This window comes from Neomonachus schauinslandi, chromosome 14 (genome assembly GCF_002201575.2).
Source record: "Neomonachus schauinslandi chromosome 14, ASM220157v2, whole genome shotgun sequence".
Classification (NCBI taxonomy): domain Eukaryota; kingdom Metazoa; phylum Chordata; class Mammalia; order Carnivora; family Phocidae; genus Neomonachus; species Neomonachus schauinslandi.
In genome coordinates this window covers 7,544,437-7,557,706 of record NC_058416.1, presented here as the reverse complement: position 1 = coordinate 7,557,706, position 13,270 = coordinate 7,544,437, and the positions used below count along the sequence as shown (strand labels likewise).

Below are 13,270 nucleotides of genomic sequence, written 5' to 3'. Positions count from 1 at the left end.
TGTGTTGCTCATTGCCATCTGAGCTGATCTGCTCAGCTGAGTAAGTCATAGCCCTAATAAGGCCAACGTTCTTGTAACTTCAGGGCCCAAGTCACCCTACACAGGGAAAGCTGTTTTTTTTTTTTTTTTTAAGTCAGCTCTACTCCCAACATGGGTCCCAAACTCATGACCACAAGATCAAGAGTTGCTCTACTGACTGAGCCAGGCAGGTGCGCCAGGAACTGTCTTTACCTGTAGAGCCAGAATGTGGGTCTGAGCTCATTCAGGTGTCCAGCTGTCCAGTCACGAAGATGCACAGGCATTCATCACTCTGGAAGAGTAGTTATCTATAGTGTGTGGAGAGTAACAACTCCAAAGCACACTTCCCTTGATGTTAGCTCACATAGCTTGATAAGGTAAACCCTTCATTGTCTGGAAGCCCTGGCATTCTCAGTTATGTGATGCAGAATTCAGCAGGAGGGAAAAACCTCATTTGGAATCAGACAAGTAGGAGGCCTAGATAGCTAACTGGCTGATGAAGGCAGTCTTTCATAGGGATGTGGATCTAGGTTTGAATTTCAGCTCTGTGACTTTATAGGGTAGGTTTTTAAAATAAATTCTGTCTTATTTGCTTTATCTGTAAAATGTAATAGTGCCTTTCTCAGCATTGTTGTGGAAATTAAACAAGAAAATGTACATAAATGTATGGATTCAGTGCCTGGAATATAACAAATGCTAATATTAATATCAGTTTAGGGGCATCTGGGTGGCTCAGTTGGTTAAGCATCTGCCCTCAGCTCAGGTCATGATCCCAGGGTCCTGGGATTGAACCTGCTCATAGGGGAGCCTGCTTCTCTCTCTGCTGCTCCCGCTTCTTGTGCTCTCTCTCTCTCTGTCAAATAAATAAATAAAATCTTTAAAAAATACAATCAGTTTAAAATATACTGTGATTGGTTAAAAAGAGCATTCTGGGTAATCAGTAACAGGTATATAAGACTTGCTTTTTCTTTCTTTTTTTTTTTTAAGATTTTATTTGAGAGAGAGTGTGTGTGAGAGAGCACAAGCGGGGGAGCTGCAGAAGGAGAGGGAGAAGCAGGCTCCCTGCTGAGCAGGGAGCCCCATGCAGGGCTCCATCCCAGGACTGAGTTCATGACCTGAGCCGAAGGCAGACACTTAACCAACTGAGCCACCCAGGCGCCCCAAGACTTGGTTTTTCTTAAGGAAGCCCTGTGTGGGAAAGGGTGTAAGACCAAAGGGACAAGAAAAATGAAAATAAAAGAGGAAAGACAGTGGGAGCTCACAGAAGTATTAATGGTGCCAGCTACTAGGATCGTGAGGGTTACAGATGTGAGCAGCTATTGAGTTGCTTGGCACTGGGTCATTGCAGTCAGTTGGTGGGAGATGTAGAACAAAAAAGGTGCTGCACTTGGCCTTCTGCAAAACTCCAGGCTCTTGTTTTCATACTGTTGTAATATATATATTTTTAATCACTGTTAACAGCCATCACACTGAAATGTTTTCTTAAAATTATTAAAAGGGCATCACACTTGGAGACTATGTTTGGGGAGCAGTGGCTATCCCGTTGTCCTTGGGAGCAGACTGTTGAGTAATAGAGAAGAAAGAAAGAGAAGACGGCGGATCTCTGAAGGCCTGGGACACAAACCATTATCTGAGCATCAGTGAACCTGAAGATGCCATCCTGAAGTTTTTCAACAGGTAAATTTGGTCGTCTCAAGAGGCATCTGTCTATATATAGCACTTCAGTGACAGCATGAGATTATATTTGATATACACGTTTGTGTTTAAGGTTTCCCTTTTAAGAGAACAGAGGAATATATGGCTCCCAATGGGAAAGATGTTCATCAAAAACAATTTTAAGAATTTGATGTTATTCTTTAGAACGATTTAGAAAAGGTGTATTCACGTGCTCTAGATAGCCTGTTATTTGGAACTGCTAATGGTTGTCCTTATAGTGATAGGTGTTATTTTGAGTACCCCAGTAACACTGGATGGTTGAAGCAACAGGGTTAATACACCAGTAAAGTAAGATGAATTCTCACTGGTATACTGTTACTTTGCATGATTTTCCTTTTGCGAATTTTGTTTTGATGTTTATAGTAATGAGATCTTTCTTAGTAAAGCTTAATTTTGGTTTTAAAGGAAATATCATCCCTATGATAATAGTCACTTTTATCTGTTGACAACTGCTTTTGAAAAAGTGAAAAAAATATACTTAGGGAATATTATTATTACCAAATGTCACAGACTGTTGGAATATGTAAGCATGTCACACACATAGAATTATTTTAGGATTTTAGTAGTTTTGTGCATTTGGAAAATTACTGCATTTTAGAATTAGAAGGAAGCTTCTGATTATTGACCAGCTTCATCCTTAGGTAGATAATGGGGAAAGTGAGACTAAGGGTGGTTAAGTAATCGGCCCAAAGTCACATACCACGGTACTAGTAGATTTTAGAGTGGAGTCTGATGTGTGCAGCTCTTCTTGTGGATGCAGGATGTTTTCATTTACTCCTGGGAAGTGGGGAATTTGGATTTGTGTCTTCATGGAGGAGGTCACAGTTGAGCTGGCTCTTGGAGGGTGACCTGTGTTTGGGAAGAGCCATAAGCGGCAGGGACAGTATCTCAAACAGGCCGAACAGCAGGAGCTATAATATTAACCTAGAGATCCTTTTTTTTTTTTTTTTAAGATTTTATTTATTTGACAGAGAGAGGCACCAGTGAGAGAGGGAACACAAGCAGGGGTAGTGGGAGAGGGAGAAGCAGGCTTCCTGCTGAACAGGGAGCCCGACGTGGGGCTCGATCCCAGAATCCTAGGACCACGACCTGAGCTGAAGGCAGACGCTTAATGACTGAGCCACCCAGGTGCCCCTAACCTAGAGATTCATTTCTCCTCTTTCCTAACTGAGGTTACCTGTATTCTGTTTCTTACTTTACTTCCTTGATTTAGTGGAGCTCATTCTCCTAGTAACTTCCTGAAAAAGGTGGTGGGGTTGTTGTGTTTTTTCTTTTGTTTTGTTTAGACCTTGTCAGAAAACATGTATGTTCCAAATATCTAATTTACAGTCTGGGAACTTGCTGGTGTAGTACATTGGTAAGTATCTAGACAGGTATAAAAATGTATATATTAAACATTTAATATGCATATACCTCACAGACAGTGATGTACTGGTATATAGGTGTGCTCCCCTTTTTTTTAATATTTTATTTTTTAAGTAATGTCCACACCCAGTGTGGGGCTTGAGCTCACGACCTAAGATCAAGAGTCGCATGCTCCACCGACTGAACCAGCTAGTCACCCCAAGTGTTCTACTTTCTAAATCTACTTTTTAAATTTTTAAATGTTAAAGTCTGAATTAAAAAATTAAGGAGGAGTGAATTTATTTCATTAATCAATTCTTATTTAAGCCAGCTCCCTTAACATTTTAAATAATTGGATTTGTGAACATTTTCATATTTAACTTAATAGAGATGTATTGAACACAGTTAAAAAGATGCTTAGAAATGCTCATGTAAAATTTTGTTCTCTGCAGGTTAAATTTCTAAGTCTGCATATTTTTATTTCCCCTGAATCAGATTCTTTTAGAATTGGACATGCTTTAGAGATCAGCCTCTTTATTTTATGTGGGAAACAGACTCACCAAGGAGAGATTCACTCAGTGTCACACAGCAAACTAGTGCTACTCTATATTTTTGTGTCAGTAGCCTACAGAGTGCGAGAGAATCAGTTGAAAATTTATTAGAGCTTTTGCTGTAATTATAAATTTATTCTTTTTTTAAAGATTTTATTTATTTATTTATTAGAGAGAGTGAGAGCTTGGGCGGGGCGGGGAGAGGGAGAAGCAGGCTCCCCGCTGAGCAGGGAGCCCAGTGCAGGACTCGATCCCAGGACCCTGGATCATGATCTGAGCCGAAGGCAGGTGTTTAACCAACTGAACCACTCCCGTGCCCCTAAATTTATTCTTAATTCGTTAAATTTTAAATTACTTGGCAACTTTAAGTCCATTTTTCTTAACTTGGTTATCTTTAAATTTCTTTATCTACCTTTGTAACCATGCAAATAGTCACATTACTTTTTATTTATTTATTTTTTAAAGATTTTATTTATTTATTTGACAGAGAGAGACACAGCGAGAGAGGGAACACAAGCAGGGGGTGTGGGAGAGGGAGAAGCAGGCTTCCCGCGGAGCAGGGAACCCGATGCCGGGCTCTATCCCAGGGCCCTGGGATCATGACCTGAGCCGAAGGCAGACGCTTAACGACTGAGCCACCCAGGTGCCCCTCACACTACTTTTTAAAAATCTTATTGTGTAAGATCTGAAGGCCCTAAAAGAAGTCAAAATGATTCTATTACATTGATTATTTTCCATTTATTTTTATTTGCATGTAGTTGTCAAAAACTGGAAGGGGTAGGAGGTCGCACCCTCTGCTCAAGCTGTCGCCTTAGCCTGGCAGTTTCCTGGTTGCTGCCAGAAGACATGAGGCTCCTGGGTCAGAGATAAAGGACTTCATTACTCAGGGCACTGTCAGCATTTGTGCCAGTTCCCTGAACACACTTCGTGTTGAGAAGAGAACATAGGGGCCAGAGGAGAAAGCAGGGAGACAGATTAGGAGGCAGTTAGGTAACGCGGCCGAGATAGCAAGCACAGTGCGTGGGGCAGTGGTGGCAGCAAGTGATCGGATTCTGTGTGTACTTTGCAAGTAGTTGAGCCATGACCCTGGATGTGGTAAGTGAGAGAAGGAGGGGAACCACGGGTGATTGTGGAGGTATTGATCTGAGCAGTTGGAAGAATGGAGTAACCATAGACCTAAGTGGGAAAGGCTGAGAGTAGAGTAGGTGTGGGGCTGGGATGGGAAAGATCCAGAGTTTAGTTCTGAACATGTGTAGTCTCGGATATCCCTAACACAGTGAATGGCGGTGTCAAGAAGGGAGTTGACTGAAACTAGGCTAATTAAAGATGTGGATTTGGGAGTGGAGGACACATCAGTGCTATTTCAGGCATGAGAGTGAGTGAAGTCACTGGGGCGTGAGTGTATATGCAGAAAGAGTGACCCAACATGAGTGCTGGGGTATCCAGCGTGAAGAGATCGGAGGCACAGTAGTCTGAGAATGACGGATCAGCTGTGTCAGGTGCTGTGGACAGAGCATCTCAGGTAAGAACTGAGCATTGATGCTGGATCTGCAGTGGGGACATCATTGGTGACCTTGACCAGAGCAGTTTCTGTTTGATGGGATAGAGAAGGTCTCTGGTGTGGGTAGAGGGAAAACGGGAGAAAAGGATTAGTAAGGCCTCCAGTATGTATGTTTTTCCCAAGGTGTTTTGTTGCAAAGGGGATTAAAGAGATGGAACGGTAGTTGGCGGGGAAGATGGGGTAAAGACAAGTTTGTATATATGAGAAATGATGTTTTTAGGAACGATCCAGTACAGAGGGGAACTTGTTGGGATGGGAGGGCCTTTAGAGAGGTGCGTGGATTGGTAAAGTAACAGGATGGTTTTGTCCGAAGTTTTCTTCTCATGTCCTAATTATCTCAGTGAAATAGGAAGCTGGGCCATCAGCTGAGATTAAAGATGGGGGGAGTAAGTGTTACAGGTGCGAAGAAAGATGTGGGTTGGTTGACAAGGAATGGGAGAGACTGAATGGATCAGGGAAATGTAGTTTGATTTCCAGGCAGCATTAAGGTTCCAGCAGAGGTTCATGGTCATGGCGTTAAGTGAGACCAGGCAGAGTGGTTACGTGTTTCTCCAGCCACATTTTCCTGTAAGGGTGCAGGCATGGCGTGGGCAGAGTTGAATTGAAGCAGTGTTGTCGTTTTGCCAAGAGAGTGTTTCAGAGCAAAGTGGGAAAGGGAATTGAGGCTACATGCTAGGGAAGGATTATGATTGAGTGTGGAATGTAAACTGAGTAAGGAGTTAAGAGGATCACTGAAAAGCTGGTGAGTTTATTCTTTTAGAGTTAATATTTATATATTAAGTCTGTATTAATTAACTCTATATTGATATAATACTCACTTAGACTGAATATTTCAGGTCAGACCTGACTGTATATACATAAATCAAAATTAAATGTTACATTGGCAAAAACTTGTTTTGGGTGGGGTGAAGAGAAAGAGAAGGCTGCCTAGGTTCTCATTAAAAAAATACAATATCCTGGGGCACCTGGGTGGCTCAGTCGTTAAGCGTCTGCCTTCGGCTCAGGTCATGATCCTGGGGTCCTGGGATCGAGCCCCGCGTCAGGCTCCCTGCTCTGCGTGGAGCCTGCTTCTCCCTCTCCCACTCCCCCTGCTTGTGTTCCCTCTCTCGCTGTCTCTCTCTCTGTCAAAAAATAAATAAAATCTTTAAAAAAAAAAATACAATATCCTTATCTATTGATATATATTTTTGTTCAGTCGTGGTTAAAACCAAAAGCCAAGAAAAGGCCTTGTATTTTGCTTTAACTTGAGGGATTTACTCAGCCATTCCCTTTAGAAAAGTAACTTAAGAACAAACAAACTCACAGACCTTTTTCTTATAAAAACTCCATATTTATAGAATATTTAGAAAATAAAGTATTGAAAACAGTATTTACGGAGCATTCTGTGGTCCAGATGGCAGTGCTGCTGTATTTCTTTCTGGTCTGGTGTGCCTCCCTATTCTTTCTACATAATCGAGACCACACTGTACATATGATTTTGTTTCCTGTGTTTTTGCACTTAACAAATGAACAATATGAACTTTTCCTTCATGTTATTTATAACCCTGTATAAATATCAATTTTAGTGGTTCCCTAAAGTTCCATTGTGTAGATGTGCTAGAATTTTGTTTACAATTCTCAGTCTGTTGGAAATTAGAATGTTTCTGATTCTTAAAATCTATTTTTTATCATATGTAATAATGTAGGGGACATTGTTATGCTTTGGTTTCATGTTATTTCTTCGAGTTTTTAAAAACAGCATTATTGGGTCAGAGAGTATGAATATTTTTTTAAGAGTTGCATAGAACCAAGTTTTGTGAGCAATTGCATAGAACTAAGCTTTTTTTTTTTAACAACTATATTAAGACATTTTCAAGTAATGAATATCATCATTTAGAAAAATCTTTGCTAATTTGAGTTGTGCAAAGTCATTTCTATTTTAATTTTGTTTCTTTGATTCTTATCAGGGTCAGTATTTTTTTTAGGTTTACTTATTTATTTTAGAGAGAGGGTGAGAGGGAGAGAAGAGTGCTCCGGTGAGTCAGGGGAGGGGCAGAGGGCGAGAATCTTTCAAGCAGACTCCCCACTGAGCTGGAGAGCCTTATGCAGGACTAGATCTTCTGGCCCATGGATTTTCTGGCCCATGAGATCATGACCTGAACTTAAACCAAAACCAAGAGTTGGAGGCTTAACTGACTGAGCCACCCAGGCGCCTCAGGGTCAGTATTTTTTGATGAATGTGTTGAACCAGTTGGTTGTCCATGTGGAAGAATGTAAGTTAATCCTTACCTTATATAAATCAGTACTAGGTTAATCAAGGACTTACATGTGAAAAGCAAAACTTCAATACTTTTATAGGAAATACGGAAGAGTATGTGACTTCAGTATCGGCAGGATTTCTTAAGACAACAAAAGGAGCAAACAATAAAAGAAGACTGACAAAGTCAACTAAGATAAAATGAGAAACTTCCTCGAGGTGCCACACAAAGAATAAAGTCAGTATACAAGTACTCTACAGCTGTAGGAAAAAGAAAGTAGATGATCTATATGAACTGATATGCACTGATTTCTAGGAGTCTAAAATGTACCTGCTCTATCTTAAATCTTTTTGTTCTATATATTTAGCCACGCATTTTAACATTTTTCTCACAGTAAGGAAAGCAGAGAAATGTTTAAAAGTCAGGCTGTTCTGCATTTCCACCAGCAGCATAGGAAGGTTCTAGTTTCTCTACGTACTTGTTAACACTAGGTCTGGTCATTCGGTTGGGTGTGTAGTGGTGTATCATTGTGGCTTTAATTTATATTTTCTTTTTTTTAAAGATTTTATTTATTTATTTATTTGGCAGAGAGAGACATAGCGGGATAGGGAACACAAGCAGGGGGAGTGGGAGAGGGAGAAGCAGGCTTCCTGCTGAGCAGGGAGCCTGATGTGGGGCTCGATCCCAGGACCCTGGGATCATGACCTGAGTCGAAGGCAGGCGCTTAATGACTGAGACACCCAGGTGCCCCTAATTTATATTTCTTAATGACCAGTAATATTAAGCACCTTTTCATGTGCTTGTTAGCCATTTGCACGTCTTCTGTCGTCTTTGGTAAAAGATCCACCCATGTCCTTTGCCCATTTAAAAAAATTAGGTTGTCTTAATTCAGTTGTAAGAGTTTTTTATTTGTTCTGCTTAAAGGTGTTATATCAGATATGTGATATACAAATATTTTTTCTTAGTCTGTGACTTGTTCTCTCTTGACGTGTTTTGGAGCATAAAGTTTGTAATTTTAATGAAGTCCTAAAGTTGGGTGGTTTTCACGAATAAGTTCCTCAGTTCTTGCATGCAGTTAGTTTATCTCCAAAGTGCTGAAATGGTTGCTTTCTACATTTTGACCCAACTTTATGGTTGCCTTTTGCAGAGAGGATTTATCAACCTTCTCGGGCCACTGTGCCAGAAGTGAGTTCCCCTGGGTAGATACTTGTTTGATATCTATTTTTAAATGACAAAACTGAGGCATGGATGTGCACAGTCATTCGGAAATGCTGGCTTGATTTGAACTCAGGTAGCGTGGTTCCAGGATCTGTGATCTTAGTCACTAGGCTCTGCTTTCCCATTCTAATACAGTCAGAAAGGGTGGTAGATTCTAGATCATGCACCACGGGTCAGCACTTGTGTCTGTTACTTGGCCCCTTCCCTTGTGACTTTGGGCAGACTGTTAAACTTTCTTTCTTTTTTTTAAAAAGATTTTATTTATTTATTTATTTTAGAGAGAGAAAGAGAAAGAGCATGCACTTGAGTGGGGAAGGGGAGAGGGAGAGGGAAAGGATCTCAAGCCGACTCTGCCCTGAGCACAGAGCCTGATGTGGGGCTCGAACTCAGGACCCTGAGATCATGACCTGAGCCGAAACCAAGAGTCAGACACTTAACCAGCTGAGCCACCCAGGTGTCCCAGATTGTTAAACTTTCTAAGGTTTGGCTTCCTCTTCTATTAAATGGAGATAAAGATATAAAGATAGTACCTTCCAATAGAGTTCTTATGAGGATTAAGAAGATTAATGTACATTTTTCAGGATGTAGTCACCTCTCAGCAGTGGTTGTGCTGGTGTTGGTAATAGAAGTCGTATGGGGGGTAGAGGTAGTAACAGTGGTGGCAGGACCCCTCCTTCTTCCTCCTGGGTATCTCTCCTCTGGGGATAGCATCCAAACTCTGTGCCTTTGCAGCCCTTCCCTCAGTCTTGTGCAAATGTCTGCTTGCTTATAGTCTGTACTGGAATCTACGGTCCTTGAGGGTAAGGTCTTTTTCATCTCTGCGCAGGGCTGGAAGCATCTCCTACTTTTCAAGGAAGTGCAGTGTCTTACCAGTGTCAGGACAAGGATGTCACCTGGAATGATAAATAAGGCAGGAGAGGGGGGCACAGAGTGGTTAAGGAAACCTAGAGAAATCACAGTGAATGATAAGAAGCACTTGCTATATGGGGCAAACCCTAGGGAGCCCAGGTTGTCGAGGTCAGGGATTTGGGTTGGATAAGGTGTTCATTCCTGGTGCACGTAAGGAGCAGAGCCAGCAGAAGAGTCCCCCTCGTGAACAGGGAAGCAGAAGACTGAAGCATGAGAGTAGGTGCCTGGGATGGCACAGGGCATAAAGGGGAGAAGTTTGCATCCTGAGAGGATGCGAGGGAGAATGGGGAACAGTTGGGGAAGGTGTAGGGAGAGATGGATTTAGGAAAACTTGTTGAGACCTTTGACCCTGAGGGTATCAGAGTCCTACTTTTCTGGATAAGAGGTGACCGAAACACACAAATACGTATTTTACCTAGACTGCGTGTTTTCTTCTCTCAGGGTGCAGTGGGGTGGTTGTTTTGTAGTAAAGTGAAATGTGCTCACTGGTTACAGAAAGATCTAATACAGGATTCCCCCACTATCTGAAAGCCGGGTGTTCCCGTGAAACCTTTTATGAGCCAAAATGGTATATAAAATGAAGAAGCAGTTATCATTAATTTATATGGGAAATGTTTTGAGCATTTCCAGACTCCCCAAAATAACCTATTTTAGGCTTTTCTGATACCTTAAAACACATCTTGCCAACGGATGCATAGAACAAACCAAGAGAAAGCACATATGCTCACAGACAGTTCAAAGCTCTGGGGGCCGGACGCTGAGATGCTGAGTGCAGTTCCCCGGGAAGGCGCTGGGGAGCGCCGCGCTCGCTGTTTGAGTTAGTGCGGCCTCCCACCCTGCTCACTGCCAGACAAACACTGAATGCTGTTTCTGCCTTTTGCCTTTTCCATAAAAGCCAGAAATACTCTGTGGATTTCTTTTGATCAGCACAAACAGGTACTGATGTAGGTCTTTTTGTAAAAGTAACATGGCGTAAGGCGCAATTCAAAAAGCAGACAATACCTGTATAGAAAATAGCAGGCTGTTGGGGTTTCTGACTCCTTGTCCTGGTCACTAGAGTTGCAGTCATCGATACTGGATATTCTTTGAGACTTTTACTGTATATATGTAGGTATATAAATATGTATACAAATGGGATCATGTTTGCATTTTGTTTTGTAGCTTGCCCTTCACCTTTGTTTGTAGCTTGCCCTTCAATGTATTTGAATCTCTTTATCTGCATAATATTCCCATCGTATTGGTGGATTATAATTTATTAAACTTGTCCACTGATTTTTGTTGTATATTATTCTTGTTGCCTGATATTTAGGTTAACTCCGCATTTTTGCCAAAATAGACTATTCAGTAAATTGTGTAGTGAATAAGTGGGCTCATTCTGTAGAATCAGTTCTTTGATCTTAAGCACACCCTTAATCTCTGCCTCATCTTTCCCATCTATACAGTGGGAATATTACTGTTTTGACTACTACTATTAGCTGCAAACACATACAGCCCTAATACGTGCCACACGGTGATGTTGTGAGGACACCACATATATTAACACATTTAAACCTCACAACCGACCTGAGTGGTAGGTACCGTTATTTTGAAGATCATACAACTGTTAAATTGTGGACCCAGGAAATACATGAACTCATGCTTTGTGGTTCCAGAGTGCTTCCCACTGTGTTAGACTGCTTTCTGCACAGCACGGGACACACAGGGTTCTAAGGATTAAATGAGATGCTGTATATTCAGAAGGCTTAAACCAAAGCCTGGTATGTATTAGGCTAATGTGTGGCCTATATGTACCAGTACTAGGTAAATGATCAAATAATAGTAGCTTTTAAAATTTTTAATGCTGTAGGGAACATAATTTTCCATATGCATGAGTATATATCTAAAACACAAATTCCTGATCACATAATTACTTTGTTAAAGCATATGTAAATTTAAGTTTTTGATAAATATTTTCAAATAATTCTCCACAAACTGTACCAATTTATACTTCAGCAGTGAGTTATGAGTGCTCAGTTTTTCATACCCTTGCCAACATTGTTAATTGATTTAACTTTTACAAATTCATAGGTGAGCGATATTACCGTTTTGTTTTCCTTTTTAGTGCATTTTTAAAGTTGAGATACAACATACCCTACAGTGAGGGGTGCCTGGGTTGCTCAGTCAGTTAAGCATCTGACTCCCTGATTTCGGCTCAAGTCATGATCTCAGGGTCATGAGATTGAGTTTTGTGTTGGGCTCGCACTCAGCGTGGAGTCTGCTTGTCCCTCTCCCTCTGCTCCCCACTCCCCACATGTGTGCGTGCCTGTGTTCTCTCTCTCAAATAAATAAATAAAAATCTTTAGAATATACCTACAGTGAAAGTCAGCCTTTATAGTGTACGGTTTGTTGAGTTTTAACAAATATATTCAGTCATGTAACTACTACCACAATCAAGATATAGAACAGTTCCGGGCACCCCGGATTCCTTTTAATTTCTTTGTTATGAGTGAATTGAAAATCTTCTAGGGTGATGATTGGCTACTTGAATTTGTTTTCTCCCTCTCTGGCTTGCTTGGTTTCTCTTGCTTTCTTGCCTTTCTTCTTTCTTTCTTTTCTTCTGTTATTCTTTTTGTGTGAACTGTTCTTTTGTATATTGTGCCCATTTGCTTATAGGATTGTGTGCCTTTCTCATACTGATTTCTAAGAGCACAGTCTGTGTTACAGAAATTAATCCTTTGTCATGTTTGCAGTTTTCTCCAGTTTATCTTTTGGCTTTAGTTATGCCATTCTTTTGGCTATCCAGAAATTTATAAATTTTGCATTGTTAGATTGTCATTCTTTTCCTCTATGGCTTCACGGTTTTATGTTATGTATAGAAAAGCTTTCTGCAGTGCAAAGATATTTTAAAGATTTTTCTCCAACTTTTATTTTTTTTTATGTTTGCATATTTGATCCTTCTGCACAGTATTTTTATATAAGAAAGTAAAAGCTTTGCTTTCTCCACCACTCCCAAATGGTTATCCAACCCTCTCATCATCATTTCTTGAGTAACCTGTCTTTTTTTTTCCCCTCCAGTTTTAAGCTATATGTTTTAATATCCTATGCAGCTCATTCTCCCTCAGTTGTCCCTTAGGTTTTTTCTTACTCTTTTCCTTGTTTATATGTCCAAGTTAATTTCAATATAATTTTATCTGGTTTCTTGCAAATATCATTGATGTTTTCTTGGGATCTTGAGTAATGTTTTGACAGGATTTAATTGTTTTATCTAAGAATAAGATGTGTCTTTTTATATATTTAAATCTGTTATGATCCTCTGAGGAGTTTTAAAGTTTTTCATATAGCTGTGGACATTTTATAAAGTTTAATTTCATCTGGGGCACCTGGGTGGCTCAGTCCATTAAGCATCTGCCTTTGACTCAGGTCATGATCCCAGAGTCCTGGGATCAAGCACCAGTTGGGGCTCCTTGCTCAGTGGGAAGCTTGCTTCTCCCTCTGCCTGCTGCTCCCCCTGCCTGTGCTCTCTCCGCCCCAGCGCCCCCCCCGTTCAAATAAATAAGATCTTTAAAAAAAAATTTTCATTTTTGAAACTATTATAAATTGAATCTAGTCTTTTATATTTGCCTACCAGCTTTTAAAAAATAATTACCAGTGATTTTTACATATAAATTTTGTAAGCAGTCACTAGAGTGAATTTTTTTGTTTTGTTTTGTTTTTCCCCTAGTAGTTGTTCAGCTGCA

The 13,270-nt window shown here is 40.6% G+C and overlaps 1 protein-coding gene across 1 annotated transcript in view; it reads left to right on the top strand.

The window, feature by feature from the left end:
* The first annotated feature begins 1,522 nt into the window (after positions 1-1,522).
* Positions 1,523-13,270, top strand: part of SOCS6 (suppressor of cytokine signaling 6) — a 31,471-nt gene continuing 19,723 nt past the window's right edge. Inside the window, exon 1 of the mRNA XM_021686412.1 lies at positions 1,523-1,695. The gene's annotated coding sequence lies outside the window, so the exon portion shown is untranslated. The remainder of the gene's footprint in view (positions 1,696-13,270) is intronic.